Source organism: Acomys minous (genome assembly GCF_964271855.1).
Source record: "Acomys minous genome assembly, chromosome: 10".
In the NCBI taxonomy this organism is placed as follows: Eukaryota; Metazoa; Chordata; class Mammalia; order Rodentia; family Muridae; genus Acomys; species Acomys minous.
The window spans coordinates 55,143,840-55,156,791 of NC_140491.1; the positions used below are offsets into that span (position 1 = coordinate 55,143,840).

General features: G+C 41.5%; 1 protein-coding gene and 1 long non-coding RNA gene across 6 annotated transcripts in view; one reads left to right on the forward strand and one right to left on the reverse strand.

Annotated features, from left to right (window-relative positions):
• LOC311607657 (uncharacterized protein) overlaps positions 1-12,952 on the reverse strand; it is a 558,074-nt gene that overhangs the window by 508,522 nt on the left and 36,600 nt on the right. The window lies entirely within an intron of this gene.
• On the forward strand, positions 74-5,427 carry LOC311606932. Of its 2 annotated transcripts, none has more exons than XR_014782472.1 (5): positions 74-170; positions 1,367-1,545; positions 2,431-2,794; positions 3,169-3,984; positions 4,537-5,427. It is a non-coding gene; the product is annotated as an uncharacterized lncRNA (long non-coding RNA). The 2 variants fall into 2 exon arrangements; XR_014782473.1 differs by having other exon boundaries at positions 2,745-2,794.

A 12,952-nucleotide genomic window follows, 5' to 3' on the forward strand; every position in this document is an offset into this window, starting at 1 on the left:
ACTGTGAATCGCATCATACAGAGAGGAATGACAGTTAATGGCAGGTAATGGCAGTTAGTTCATAGTGAAGTACGTGCCTTTCTGTGCTTTACCCACTCAACCATCTTACAAGCATGCTACGATAATATTCTTCTTTTGTAGTTGAGAAACACATGGCCCGTAGAGCAAAGGTAATTTCTCTCATGTCGCATCTAGCTTGAATTTGAAGCTTGGGGCATCATGTTTAACGACCACTGAGAGACATGTGTGACACCACTGCCTGAAGAGCACAGCATGATTTCCTGTGGGGTGAAAACTGTGTTTCCTCTCTCTCTCTCTCTCTCTCTCTCTCTCTCTCTCTCTCTCTCTCTCTCTCTCTCTCTCTTTCCTCCTAGTAAATGTGACAAAAATACATGACAGAAGCCACTTAAAAGAGGCAAGGTTTTATTTTAGGTCAGGGTTTCAAGGGTCTATGATGGCAGAGCTACTCACGCCCGGGCGGAAGCAGAAGCTCCACACTGGCGTGAGGGTTGAGTAAGTCTGCCAGGGAGGCCCCGAGTCCCAGAGTTTTCCAAAATTATGAAATTACCTGAAAACCAAGTATCTTTTTTGGGGTACATTTTACCTTCAAATAAGAAGCAAGTGATCCCAAGAACACAGGAATAAGACTTTAAGCGGCCTTCTCTGCTTTGCTGCTGCTCCAGGGCTTGGCTGTGTGTGGGCGGTGATGAGACACTAGTCACTAAACCGTATGTACGGCAGGACAGGCACAGTAAGATTCCTGATGCGCAAGGTCCTCTGGAGAAACCTCAGAGTATTGGTTGGAGGGGTAGGAGTGGAGAAGGCATGACACTGGGAAGTCTGTAGCGCTTATACAAGTAAGAACAAGTAAGCGGCGCAACACAGCGCCTTTCTCAGTCAGCATACAGAAGACAGTCGGTAGATACTTAGGACGTGTGGCTGAGGGGACAAACTGGACCCACACAACTTTTTGCAATGAAAGGTGCACAATAGCACCATCCACTTAGTGCTCCAACAAAAAAATGGGGAGTAAATGAGAGAGAGAGGTGTAGTGAGAATTCCGAGTTCTTGTTTGTTTGTTTGTTTGTTTGTTTGTTTTTGTTTTTGTTTTTTCGAGACAGGGTTTCTCTGTGTAGCCTTGGCTGTCCTGGACTCACTTTGTAGACCAGGCTGGCCTCGAACTCACATCGATCTGCCTGCTTCTGCCTCCCGAGTGCTGGGATTAAAGTCCAGGTTCTTTTAAAACCCAGTTATGCGTTGTGAATACGTTTTTGCTTTAATCCCAGGTGTGGGATATGGGGCTGCTTCTGGTTGTCTATAGCTGTTTCACAGCAGGTGACTATGATTTGCCTCCTGCTCTCTGCAGGGACATGTTTTTGCCTGCTGCTGCTAGTTTCTGTGCGCATGTGAATTCTAGGAACTTTTCAGAGGAGATAAATGCCAGAATGTTGAGAGGGGCCGGGATGCTCCAACGAGATACCGCTGCTGATCCCCCTGCTGCCGTTGCTGCTGTTAGCTGATTGTAGTTTGCTGCAATTGTTTGAGGTTTGTCAAGTGATCATTGTACAAAATTGCTATTAATGTTTACTGATAACCCACAAATTATGAAGGCAGCTACTATTTAACCTCCTATCATATCAATAAAAGACATAGACACTTGTTATATTTTTAATATGCCTATTCACTAGAACTAGGCAGAAACTAACCCTCTTAGCTATCTTTTACCTCCCAGTCTCGCATCCCATGCCACTTGCTTCAATTATTCCTCTCTGGGCTACTTCCTATCCATAATTCCCATAAACATTTGCACATGCCTTTCATCTGGGCTTTTTCTCTCCATCACCAATCCTCACAGTTAGCTTTTCCTGACTCTATGCTACTTCTTCAAGCTAATGCATGGTGATCACTTGCCCACACTTGCAGCTTACTCAGATAATGGTTTTATTCCTTCTCAAGTCTCTGATGGGGCTGAAGACCAGATAGTCATAGATTTACAATTAGCTCAGTTGTTTAGGAGTTAAGAAAATGTTTGAAGGTCTAGAGAGATGTCTTTAGGTTGACAGACACAAAATATGATAGAAAATGATTTAGGTATAAAATTTTAGACTCATCTAGATGGGATGGATGGTATTTTCTTCAAGGTTGCCAAATACATATAGATTAGACATTATGTATGTAAATCTTAGGAGTTTTTATCCTTGTTTCATAATTGTTCTTACTGCATGTCACTTTTTTAAATAGCATTTTTAATTAGACAGAAAGAGCGATTGTTACAGCATGGTCTGGTGCGTTGTATTCAGATGTTAATCACTTGCCTCCAGACTCTTACTGTCCTATCAGCAATCCCTCACACTATCAAAATGATGTCTGTAACCTCCCCTTTAAAATATCCCTGATTGTCTAAATGAAGGTGCCTACATACCTGTGCAGGGCAGAAGAGAGGTAGATGGAGCTAAGTTCAAGGACTTGGAGGACTGGAGGATCACAGGAGGGGCAGGAAGGAGAGAGGATCATGGGAAGAGGGAGAAAAGAGAAGTGGAGGAAAGAAGAATGGATCAATTCCAGAGAAGATAATGATGCAAGTATTGAGGAGTTTGGATGGGAGGAAAATAAATTAATAGTGTGTTCAGCTTTGAATAAATCATACTCTCTATGTGTGGTTATTTTTATTTGGTAAAATTGTTGGAGAGGAGTAACTAAGACTTTGCTAATAATATGAATGAATGTTAATATTCATACAACAGGTCATATGCAAAGAGAGGAGAAGAAGAAATTAAATATCCTGACAACAAAGGTAAAACTTTCCCCAAGGAATCCAATACCCCTGATCAGCAAGAATTAGTCTAAAGTGGTCTACACCCCCTCTCCCCTCTAACCTTCTTTCTCACCTACCTAGTGTTGGGGGGCTGGTAGGGATTAGGATGGAAAAGGGTGGTCAATATAGGAACCCAATAAAGTAGCCAAGTAGCCTGCGTACTAGGCAGAGTGTTACAGCTTGGATCTTGACTGTCCCTGAAGCACACTAAAGCCTAGAACCCCAACCTATAAGGATCTTAAAAGGCGATAGAATCTATAAGAGATGGACCTTAGCAAAAGGAGGTTAGGTGACTGGGAACATGCCCTGAAAGGGATTTGATGCTTCAATCCTTTGTTCCTGTTGTTTTCCAGCCATCATAAGGTGAACACCTTCCTCTACCTCACGGACCCTTACCATAATCTTCTGCTATCCCAGGGCCAAACACAACAATGATAGCTGACCAAAGCGACAAACTCTAAGACTGTGAGACAAACCAACAGTTCCTTCAGCTGATTCATCTCAGGTACCCACTGCATTGCAGGAGGAGTCACTTCAGCTTTGGACTTGGTTCTGAGGTTTGGTGAGTGACGTAAGAGGTTAATAGGTCTCCAGTTGAGATGGAGGTGTAGTGAGTGATCAGAGAGCACGGAAGTTTGAAACTTGGGGAAACAACAAAGTGCGGTAGGGCTAGTCATAGATATAAATGGGAGTAGCCAGGCAGCTGTGAGGAGAGCCTGGTCTTAGTGGTAAAAGGGGAACCCCAAGAAGTCACAGGTTAAGATCTCATAGAAGAAAGACACTCTGCGGTGTCTGAGAACACAGAGGAAGCTCCGCAGAGAGAAGTGGCACTGAAGTCCCAGAAAGAAAAAGCTCTGGTGAGACCCAACCAGGCCAGCAACAACAGCTGCTTCAAAAACAACAAAAACATGATAAAGGCAAACCGGCAGACATCTTCAACTTTGGACTCCACCATCACTTTTCAAAAGCAAAATGCCATCCAGTAAAAATGTAAATGGCTCCTTTTATTTTTTTCAACTTGTCCACATATGGAATCTCTGCGGTGCATATGACTATTTACTGCTTCTTGAAGTGAAAGAGAAATTAAGGAGAAACAAGAAAACGAGACAACTTACAATGTCTCTGGCAGTACTATATATAGTGAGGAAACCACCTACATAAACAAGGAGGTGAGTGCAATAGAGCTGAGTGAAGTTGGGCTAAGGTGAACGGGAAAAACGAGCTTGGTAAAGAGAGCTACTGAATGTGAATACGTCATAACAGGCTTTAAAGACGTGTTTTCAGATCACTTAGCAACTGCTCAGTCACGCCAGGGTGCACTAAAGAATGAGTCCATCACTACACCTTTACTGTGTCCTCTTAACGTCCACACTGCCCAGAGCACTACAGATGGCATCACAAACTGTACAGTAGGGTCTTGAAGAACAGGAATAAACAGACAAAAGCAAGAGTCGGTAGATATGTGGTTAAAAGCAAGGGCTTCTCTATCAGGGGTGCCATTTCTGCCTTCACTTACTAATTCTCCATAGACTGATCAATGCCCTAAGCTTCTGTTTTATAACTGACCATATAGTATATTTCACTGTTTACTGACAAGATCATTTAAAAAAATAAAGAGCACAGATAAGACTCCAGATGCTACCCACCGTATATACTGTATTATCTCATTTAATCTTGACAGCTCATAATTGTACATTATTATCATTGTTGTCCTTCTACAGATAAAGCAAACAAGGAACAGAGGAGAACTCGGGGGCCAGTGCAGGAACGCACAGACGCCGGGTAGCACGCTATGTTTGACTATTTTGTCCTGAAGGAAATGGCATCAGACCATACTCCAGCAATGACAGAAGCTTCATGGTGCCCTCAACAAGCACAGTGCCTGCTCCATGGAATCCGAGGGACAAGACCGGGTGGTGACAGAATCTGGAAAAGCAGAGGATGCACCTACCATGGCTGCTATTCAACAAGTCCTTCTTAACAGCAAATATTATTTAAAATTCCCATAGCTCTAGCAAGGTGTCAATGCATAGATCCATATACATGTGCATATATCCACAGGCATATAAGACATGAGCACATTCTGTTTTACATACACATGTTTGTATATAAAATAAAGAGCAGGTTTTTAAAGAGTAAATATACCCAAGTGAGAATGGAGATGCGTTTCCTTGCTGAGGGGAAAGCCATGCTGGTGGGAACAAAGTTTAAACTCTGCCTGTTGCCCTGCTCAGAAGCAGACCGCCTGTCAATCAACAGGGAGGTACCTTACCCAGGAGTGGAAAGGCAGTCACCTAACTGCTCCCTACCAATTTAGTTGGGGATTCATTCTAACTATTATTTGAAGTGTCTAGAAATTAATGTAATATTTCCTGTACTCATTTGCATTGCCTGCGGGCTGGAGGCGCCCCCTGTGAGGGCCAGAGTTGGGTAGGGAGCTGTATCCAGGGCAACTCAGAACCAAGTGAAAGCAGGAGCAGCGCTTGTAGAGCAGGGCTGACACTGGGATTAGGGGCTGTTCTAGGAAACCGTGCCAGCCTGATAAATTGAAGTGGTAATTTGGGATTTCACCAGAGAGAGCAGTAAATGTAATAGAATGAGAAAAAAAAATCCGAGGGGAGCAAAGACTGAAGGAGTCATCCAAGTTGGTTTGCGAGGTTCGGTTTGGGCTAGGTTTTCCATCCTTCTGCCTCGGCATTTGAATCCTGAATTTGAGCATCTCTTCTGCTACTGCAAACCTATTAGTAAAGTGGATTGCCTTTGTTAGTCTAAATTGCTGTGTGTTTGCAAATACATTTCAAGAGCATGCCACTCAAGAGAAAGCTGCTCGGGGACCCAAATTGCAGTGTCTATAAGTAACTCTTGACCTTGATGTAGCTATGCCCTGTGTGTAATGAAAGTAGGGTGCAGAAACAGTTGACATCTTCCCAAACTATTCATCTCTTATTGATTCGCTTGTTCTATTGTGAGCAGAGAGACACCTACACACTGGCTTAAAATTAGGGGCTCCTGAGACCGTGATGAATGAAAGAGACACGATTTATCCCGTGGGATTTGAAAGTACAGAATTTTCTCAGCTAGGATTGTTGGGGAGCTCATTGTCCTGGTGCATCCCAAGCACAGTCATTAATTTATTTCTTTAGCCTACACATCGCTGTACATTTCCAGGGTTGCTATTTTTTTAACCACAGTTGCCTAGTAATTCTTCCAAGTGCTATATAATTTTTTAAATGAAGGAAACATTTGGACAATGAAATTAATTGTGGAATGTTATGAGGGTGGATTGAGGGACCAGGGCTCCAGAATCCTCTCAGTAATTTAGAATTCAGTAACTCACAAATAATACTGCCCCATGAATGCCAGAGGAAAGCCAACCTAAGCAAGTAAACCACTTATAAAGGCAGCACAGGCAGCTTCAAACACACAGCCTCTGCTCTATTTCTACTGAAAATATTTCTCATTTCTAACACTGTTATTTAATTTTTTATATAAAATAAACAGTCGCCATCATGTTCACAAGAAATCTGTCATTTTACTTTCAGAGCCAGGATTTATTTTTAAACTTGCTTCCTCTACCTACAAATTAGTAACAGAGAGAAAAGCCAGACAATCTATTAGTTTCTAAGTCCTAGGAATGATCCACATGGCAAAAGAAGAATTGTGAGGTAGAGTTAGGCCAGTACTTCATCATAGTGGCAAGAAAGCCAGTGGCCTACTTTCACACGGTCTTTGCCTTTGGTGATTCCTGAGCTTGGAATGGTGATGAGGCATATAAATTTGCTTTGGTTTTTCATATACATAGCTGTGTATATTCTGGTTCACTCTCCCTCATCCTCTTTTGGGACATGGCTTCTATTTCTTTCAAACACATTCCTCAAAGTGCATATGCCTGAAAACATTTCATCAACTTCTCATTAGGGTCTGTGCTGTATTTTGCGTTTAGAATCATTACCATTTATCTTTAAAAATTACACACACACACACACACACACACACACACATTTGTTTTTCAAAACAGGGTTTCTCTGTGTAGTCTTGTCTGTCCTGATGTCTTGGACTTGCTTTGTAGACCAGGCTAACCTCAAACTCACAGCAATCCACTTGCCTTTCAAATATCCTACTCATTGGCTTGAATCCTAGTCACCTACACACACACACACACACACACACACACAGGTCAATACTTGCCTCTCTCCTCTTCAGACTCAAACAGTCTTGTAGAAATTGAAAAGAACAAAGTTCAAGGCACAAAAATATCGGTCTTTCCATTAACTTCTTCCCCTGTGAGCAAGACAACCACTGTCTAGTTAATGAGATCCAAGTTAACCCATACTTTGTAGAAATGCTATCTAAACCCTGGGCAAGGTGAATACTTTAAAGTCCAATACACGTGTTCAACTTGTTGAATTGTAAATGCTTTGTCAAAGGCTACCCTTTGCTTACATGCAAATACATGTTTTATTCCGTTTTGTCAGCATTTGGATCTAAACTGTCAGACAAAATTGATTCTCTTTGAAGTTTTCCATGCTATAATCTCAAAAATTGAGATTGTGCCTAAAGATTAAGACCCATCCACACATGAAGGCAGAGATGGAATCCTTCCCTCCATGGGAGAATTCTCAGCACAGCCTGCTGCAGTTAACACAGTAGCTCACTCACCTTTTATGCTACAAGCGCTTGACAGCTGCCACAGATAAACAATTTCTAAAGCAGATTTTCTAGTTCCAGGAAAGAGACTTTTCAGAAAGCAAAAACTTCTGTTGTTTCAGGGAATAACCTGTAAAAGCTAAACACCCAATTCCACTCCACTCCAGAGAGCAAACCCTTGACAACGAGTTAGGGAAACCATCATTACAATAGGGAAAGGCTTGATGAGAAATGCACAAAGGAAAGGACTCACTGGCCCTGCAGGTATGCACCCGCCGCTCTCAGTTTTAATGTGCAACAAACCATAAGACTTGAAGACTCTGGTTGGGCTGGGCTGGAGCAGTCCTGCCATTTACCCAGAAGCTGCTTGTGATGCTGAACTGCGCAGTGTAGACAAAAGCTTCGAACACAGCTCCATCTATTTCTTTGTCTGCACACTCTATCCCTCAATGCACATTTTAAAATACACAGATCCACTATCCCATGTTATTCCTGCCTCACAAATAACTTAGAAGAACTACAAATGTCTGTGCCAATGCATCATACCTGGGAAAACCATTAGTGTGTGAGTGGGATATGTAGTAAGAGGAAGAGTCAGTTCTTTTCTGCTGTCTTGTTTTCTTCAAGACAGGGTTTCTTTGTGTAGCTCTGGCTGTCCTGGAACTCAATCTGTAGACCAGGCTGTACTTGAACTCATAGATGCACCCGTTTCTGCATCCCAAGTGCTAGAATTAAAGGCGTGCGCCACGACTGCCCACAGAAGAGTCAGTTCCTAAGCAGGAAGTAGGAAATGAGTTCTATTCATAAATCTGGGGCTAATAATGCTAGAATCTTAGACAACCACTAACCCTGATATTTTCATGTACATAACGAGGAGGCAGAACAACGTCCCGCTGAGAGCCTGCAGTTCCCAGGTTCAGATGTGTTGGCCACGGAGTCGACCTAATTGTAAAAGATAGCAACATATGTTTGTTTTGGCCCCTTTCTCAGAATTCCACCAGGCAGTGGTGGCACACACCACTTATCTCAGCACTTGGGAGGCAACAGCAGGTGGATCTCTGAGTTAGAGGCCAGCCTGGTCTACAGAGTGATTTCCAGGACAGTCAGGGCTACACAGACAAACCCAGCCTCAAAAAATAGTTGTTGGTAATGATGGTAGTGAAGATTCATGGATAGACAGGCTGACAGACAGACAGATAGATGGGTCAGACTGACAATCTCTAATCCACATATCCACACAAATAATATTACAACACTTGGGCTTAGAATTAATTAGTAAGATTTCTTTCTTGTTTGTTCATTTTTTTTTTTTACCAGTTATAAACTCTCTTTTTCTACTTTACTCATAGAAAAGGGTAATTTCCCAAAAGAGGATCAGGAAATGTGAATAAAAATGTGTCTTTATTACAATGAGAAATGGATCTTAGTAAGACACATTGACTCTCAGAAAACAAGTTTAGGAGGACCCAGAGTGCGGAAGGGTTGTGTGGTCGACCAGCTCACAGGGGTATGCAAGAGCCAGGCCGAACACGGACACGGCTGCTGCATTAGAAGGATTTAGAAGTGCTTTCATCATTCCATCCATCTTCCTAAATAATTCATCAACTACTCAACTCAAATACACTTGGCTGTTATGCAGGCAATTTTCATCTATTTATTGATGGGAGTAAACACAAATATGCAGAGGAATAAAAGAAAGAAGAATAAATGGAAGAAATTTCCTCAGCATCACACGGAGCCACAGAAACAGATTTCCTCTGAAGAAAAGTTTTTTTAATCAGGATAATTTAATGATCTGATAAAAGAAAGGAATGAGGTGGACTAGTTTCCAATATCTTCTTGTCTTATTTTGTGAGTAGGAGCATGGGGAACTGTTTGACAATACACAAATTCCAAGCAGGGAAAAGAAGATCATTAGCTATGAGATGCCAACTGTGTACCATAGAGAGGCATGTGATCTGTCTATATCTCTGTATGTGTGAGGAGACATGGGGAGAGGAGAGAGGAGAGGGATCCTCACGGCCATGCAGAATTAACACTGCAACCTCATCACATAAAATCATATTACAATCTGCTGTAGAACATGAGGCTACTAAATTGGGGTTAACTGAATTGTCCAAGGTCATACAGATGGTCTCTTGTGCATTCCAACAAATTTGTTGGGCTCCGTAGCCCTACTCTTTTCACTCGAAGGCCATTTTCTGCAGAGTAGAGAAAGTTACCTTTCAAAGCAATGCGAACATATAAAATTGGGGCTTGAAGGACTAGGAGGAATTGGATGGGCAGGAAGGAGAAACAGGGTGGGAGGCTAGTTTAAGCGGAGGTCAGGGGGAAGTGTGATGAAGGATGTGGCCACAGTGTCTACGGAAATGCATGGCCCACAAAGCCAGACAGAAGCCCGGAGTTGCCCAGAGAGCTTCACTGCCAGCTGTAGAGAATTAATTCTCTAGGTCAAGTGACAATGAAGAATCATTGGAGAGTCTCAAGGACAGGGACGTTACAAAGTGAAGCAACAGTAAAGAGACCTTTCTGGAGAGCTAGTAGACTGTGCCAGAGAGAGAGCGCTAAAAACAAGAAGGCATACAAAAGCTTGGGGGATGCTATGGTGACTTGGGTGTCCCAAAGACAGAACTTGAGAGCGATGCCATCGCTTCAAACTCCTTGTGTGCACGTGCACCATCTCTCTTAAAGCCTGTTCCTACTTTTTTCATTTATCTCTCTGTTTTTTAACTGAAAGAAAACTAAAAGTGTAAGATGGAGCCCTAGTTCTCACCAGCCGACTCTAGATCCCTGGTGGTAATGGGTCAGGTCCCCTGCGGGCCCGGTGCTTTCAATAGGCTGTTTGCACACATGAACAGAGCTCATACATTTTGTTCATGCCGCTGAAACAATTGATGTACTCCAGCATATAGTGTATGTTTTTTATAATTACACTAGAAGAAAGCATTCTTTATGGAAATAAATGTGCTTTTTAAAAACACATTTCTGAAAAGCAGCAGGCACGGCATTAATAACAGTGAAATGATGAACCGAATGGGAGTCTGAGAAAAATTCTATATTTGTATTATATAGGCATTGTTTTCATTCCCAGCACCTTATTTTTCATGTACATAAAGAGAAAGCAAGCTACAGCAGGGTGAGACAAAGATCAATGCTGAATGTATTACTTGGCACTGGTCAGATGCAGTTTAATAAGAAAAAAATTGATCCATTAAGCTAAACCTAATTTTTGGCCGAAAATGGTTGAAATCTCTTCTTTATATTGCTAGCTTCATAAAGACCTTTAATATTTGGAAGAAACAACTCAAGGCTGAGTTTAATAAGATTAAATGTATTGCAAATATACTTAACAAGAATCTATCAAGTTGTTAATGATTGCTATTAATATCAAACAATCTTTGTATAGAATTTCATATTAGAGTGATTGTGAAACGCAGCTACAAGAAATGCAATATAAAAAGGTTTTCAGGTGATTTGTAGCAACTACAATTGTAATCGCAGGACTCAAATCTCAACCTACGAGATACAGTCATTTATTTTATCAATCCAGTTTCTCATGCTAGCACAATTCAATTGTAAGGATTTGACGCTGGTCTTGGGATCTACACAGCGAAGTCCAGAAGGACCACATCTCGTTAGGCAACTCTGCAAGTTCAGGGCAGGATGCTAGGAAGTACAGCTGTGCTGAGACAAGACACAGAATTATATCTGAAAATGAATCTCAGTTTCAGAGAAACTAGTCTAACTCCTCGTCATTGTTGGACTGTTAAAGGAAACACTTCTACTCTCAAAGTTTGTAAAACGGTGGCTCCTGAAAGCTGGAAGGGAATTCTGTGGCTGCCTGTTTCCATCAGACTGTGTGCCTGTGCAAAGCCCAACCTGCCGACTGCCCCTCTGCTGCCTCTGAGATCATCTGACAAGAGTGCCGACAGTTGGTAAAAGCCTGAGTTTTTAACTTAAAAAGGTGAAAAACAGTGCAACTAAAGAAAGTATACAGCCTCAAAAAAAAAAAAAAAAGAAAGAAAGAAAAAGAAAAGAAATAGAAATAGAAATAGAAACTTATTATAACTACCATAGATCAACCTAAAAACCACATTGGAAATGAATTCCTCTGCTTCGGTAATAAAGATGTTGGCCTGAATGCTGCAATTCTTTCTTTTATTTACATGGAGGCTCACTATCTATTATACTAAAATAAGCCCCCCCTCAACACACACACACACACATCAGAACCCAGTCAATATTTAAAAATGATTCACAAAAATCAGAATATTTTAAGGGCATAATTTTTATAAGCAACTACACTAAGAAAGTGTTTTTATAACAACTGCACCCCAAACTTTAAGAAAGGGAAAAATCTTGTTCTGGTGATTATTTAAAAAGAAAAGAAAAGAAAACAAACAAACAAACAAACAGCAACAACAAAACCCTTCAGCCAGAACACTGGGTAGTGAACTCCATCCTCCAGGGTACCAAATTAAATTGCCTATGAATCAGGAAAAAATGGCTGTTTGGTGTTGTACGCAAAATGGATAGGAGTCTCAGAACAGTTCCTAATGGACACTCACATTAGAGACTTGCTAGGCAAAAGAAAGGGCAAGAACTGAGAGATTATGGAGTGAGGGCATATACCTGCCCCCCCATACCATACATTATGAGGTAAGGGCATATACCTGCCCCTCCCCCATACCATACATTCTGGCTGTCCGAAGGACAGTTAGGTGCGTAGAAATGCCTTTCGCATCACAGGAGCTGATTAAGGGCACTTCGTAATTCCCAGATCCGCCCTGAGATGTCAAGTCTGAACATCTGCATATGCCAGTGTTTTCCCAGCACGATATCCCCTTACCAGAGCAGCGTGAGTGGCCAAATCCTAAAACGGTGCACTCACGGGCAGCATAACACACCCCCAGATGGTACTGTGACTCCTATATATTTTAACCGCAAAGAATGATATAAGAACCCCATCGATGATTAATTTGTATTTTAAGCATATAAATCATGCCTCGGTTGTCATGCTAATACTGATTTAGAAAAATATACACTTCAGCGTATATCGATCAGTTCTTCTAATTCTTCATCAGGAGGGTCTAATATGGCTGTTTTTGCAATTTACTTTCCAAGGTATCCTTTTAGGAGATGAAGTAACCAAAAGATATTGAAAATCCAAAGTAAATTACATCGTACCAGTCAGACTTCCCTGAAGGAATGGCTACACCCTTCTAATCCGCTCAGCTCACAGCTAACAGGCAGGGGACTCGGCTGTGTCTTAATCTTTGCTAAACTAGGACTCTCTTTTCAGTACACAACATTTGTCTTCGGGACATCTATCAAATATTCAGCATATCTCTAACAAAATTAAATTTTCTATTAAGTTACAATCTATATTATGAATCAGAGCCTTGAAATATATAGAGAAAACCCCATATTATGCTGTGTACTTACTAAAGCTCACAGAAAAAGAATAATTTGGAAATCATTATAAACATT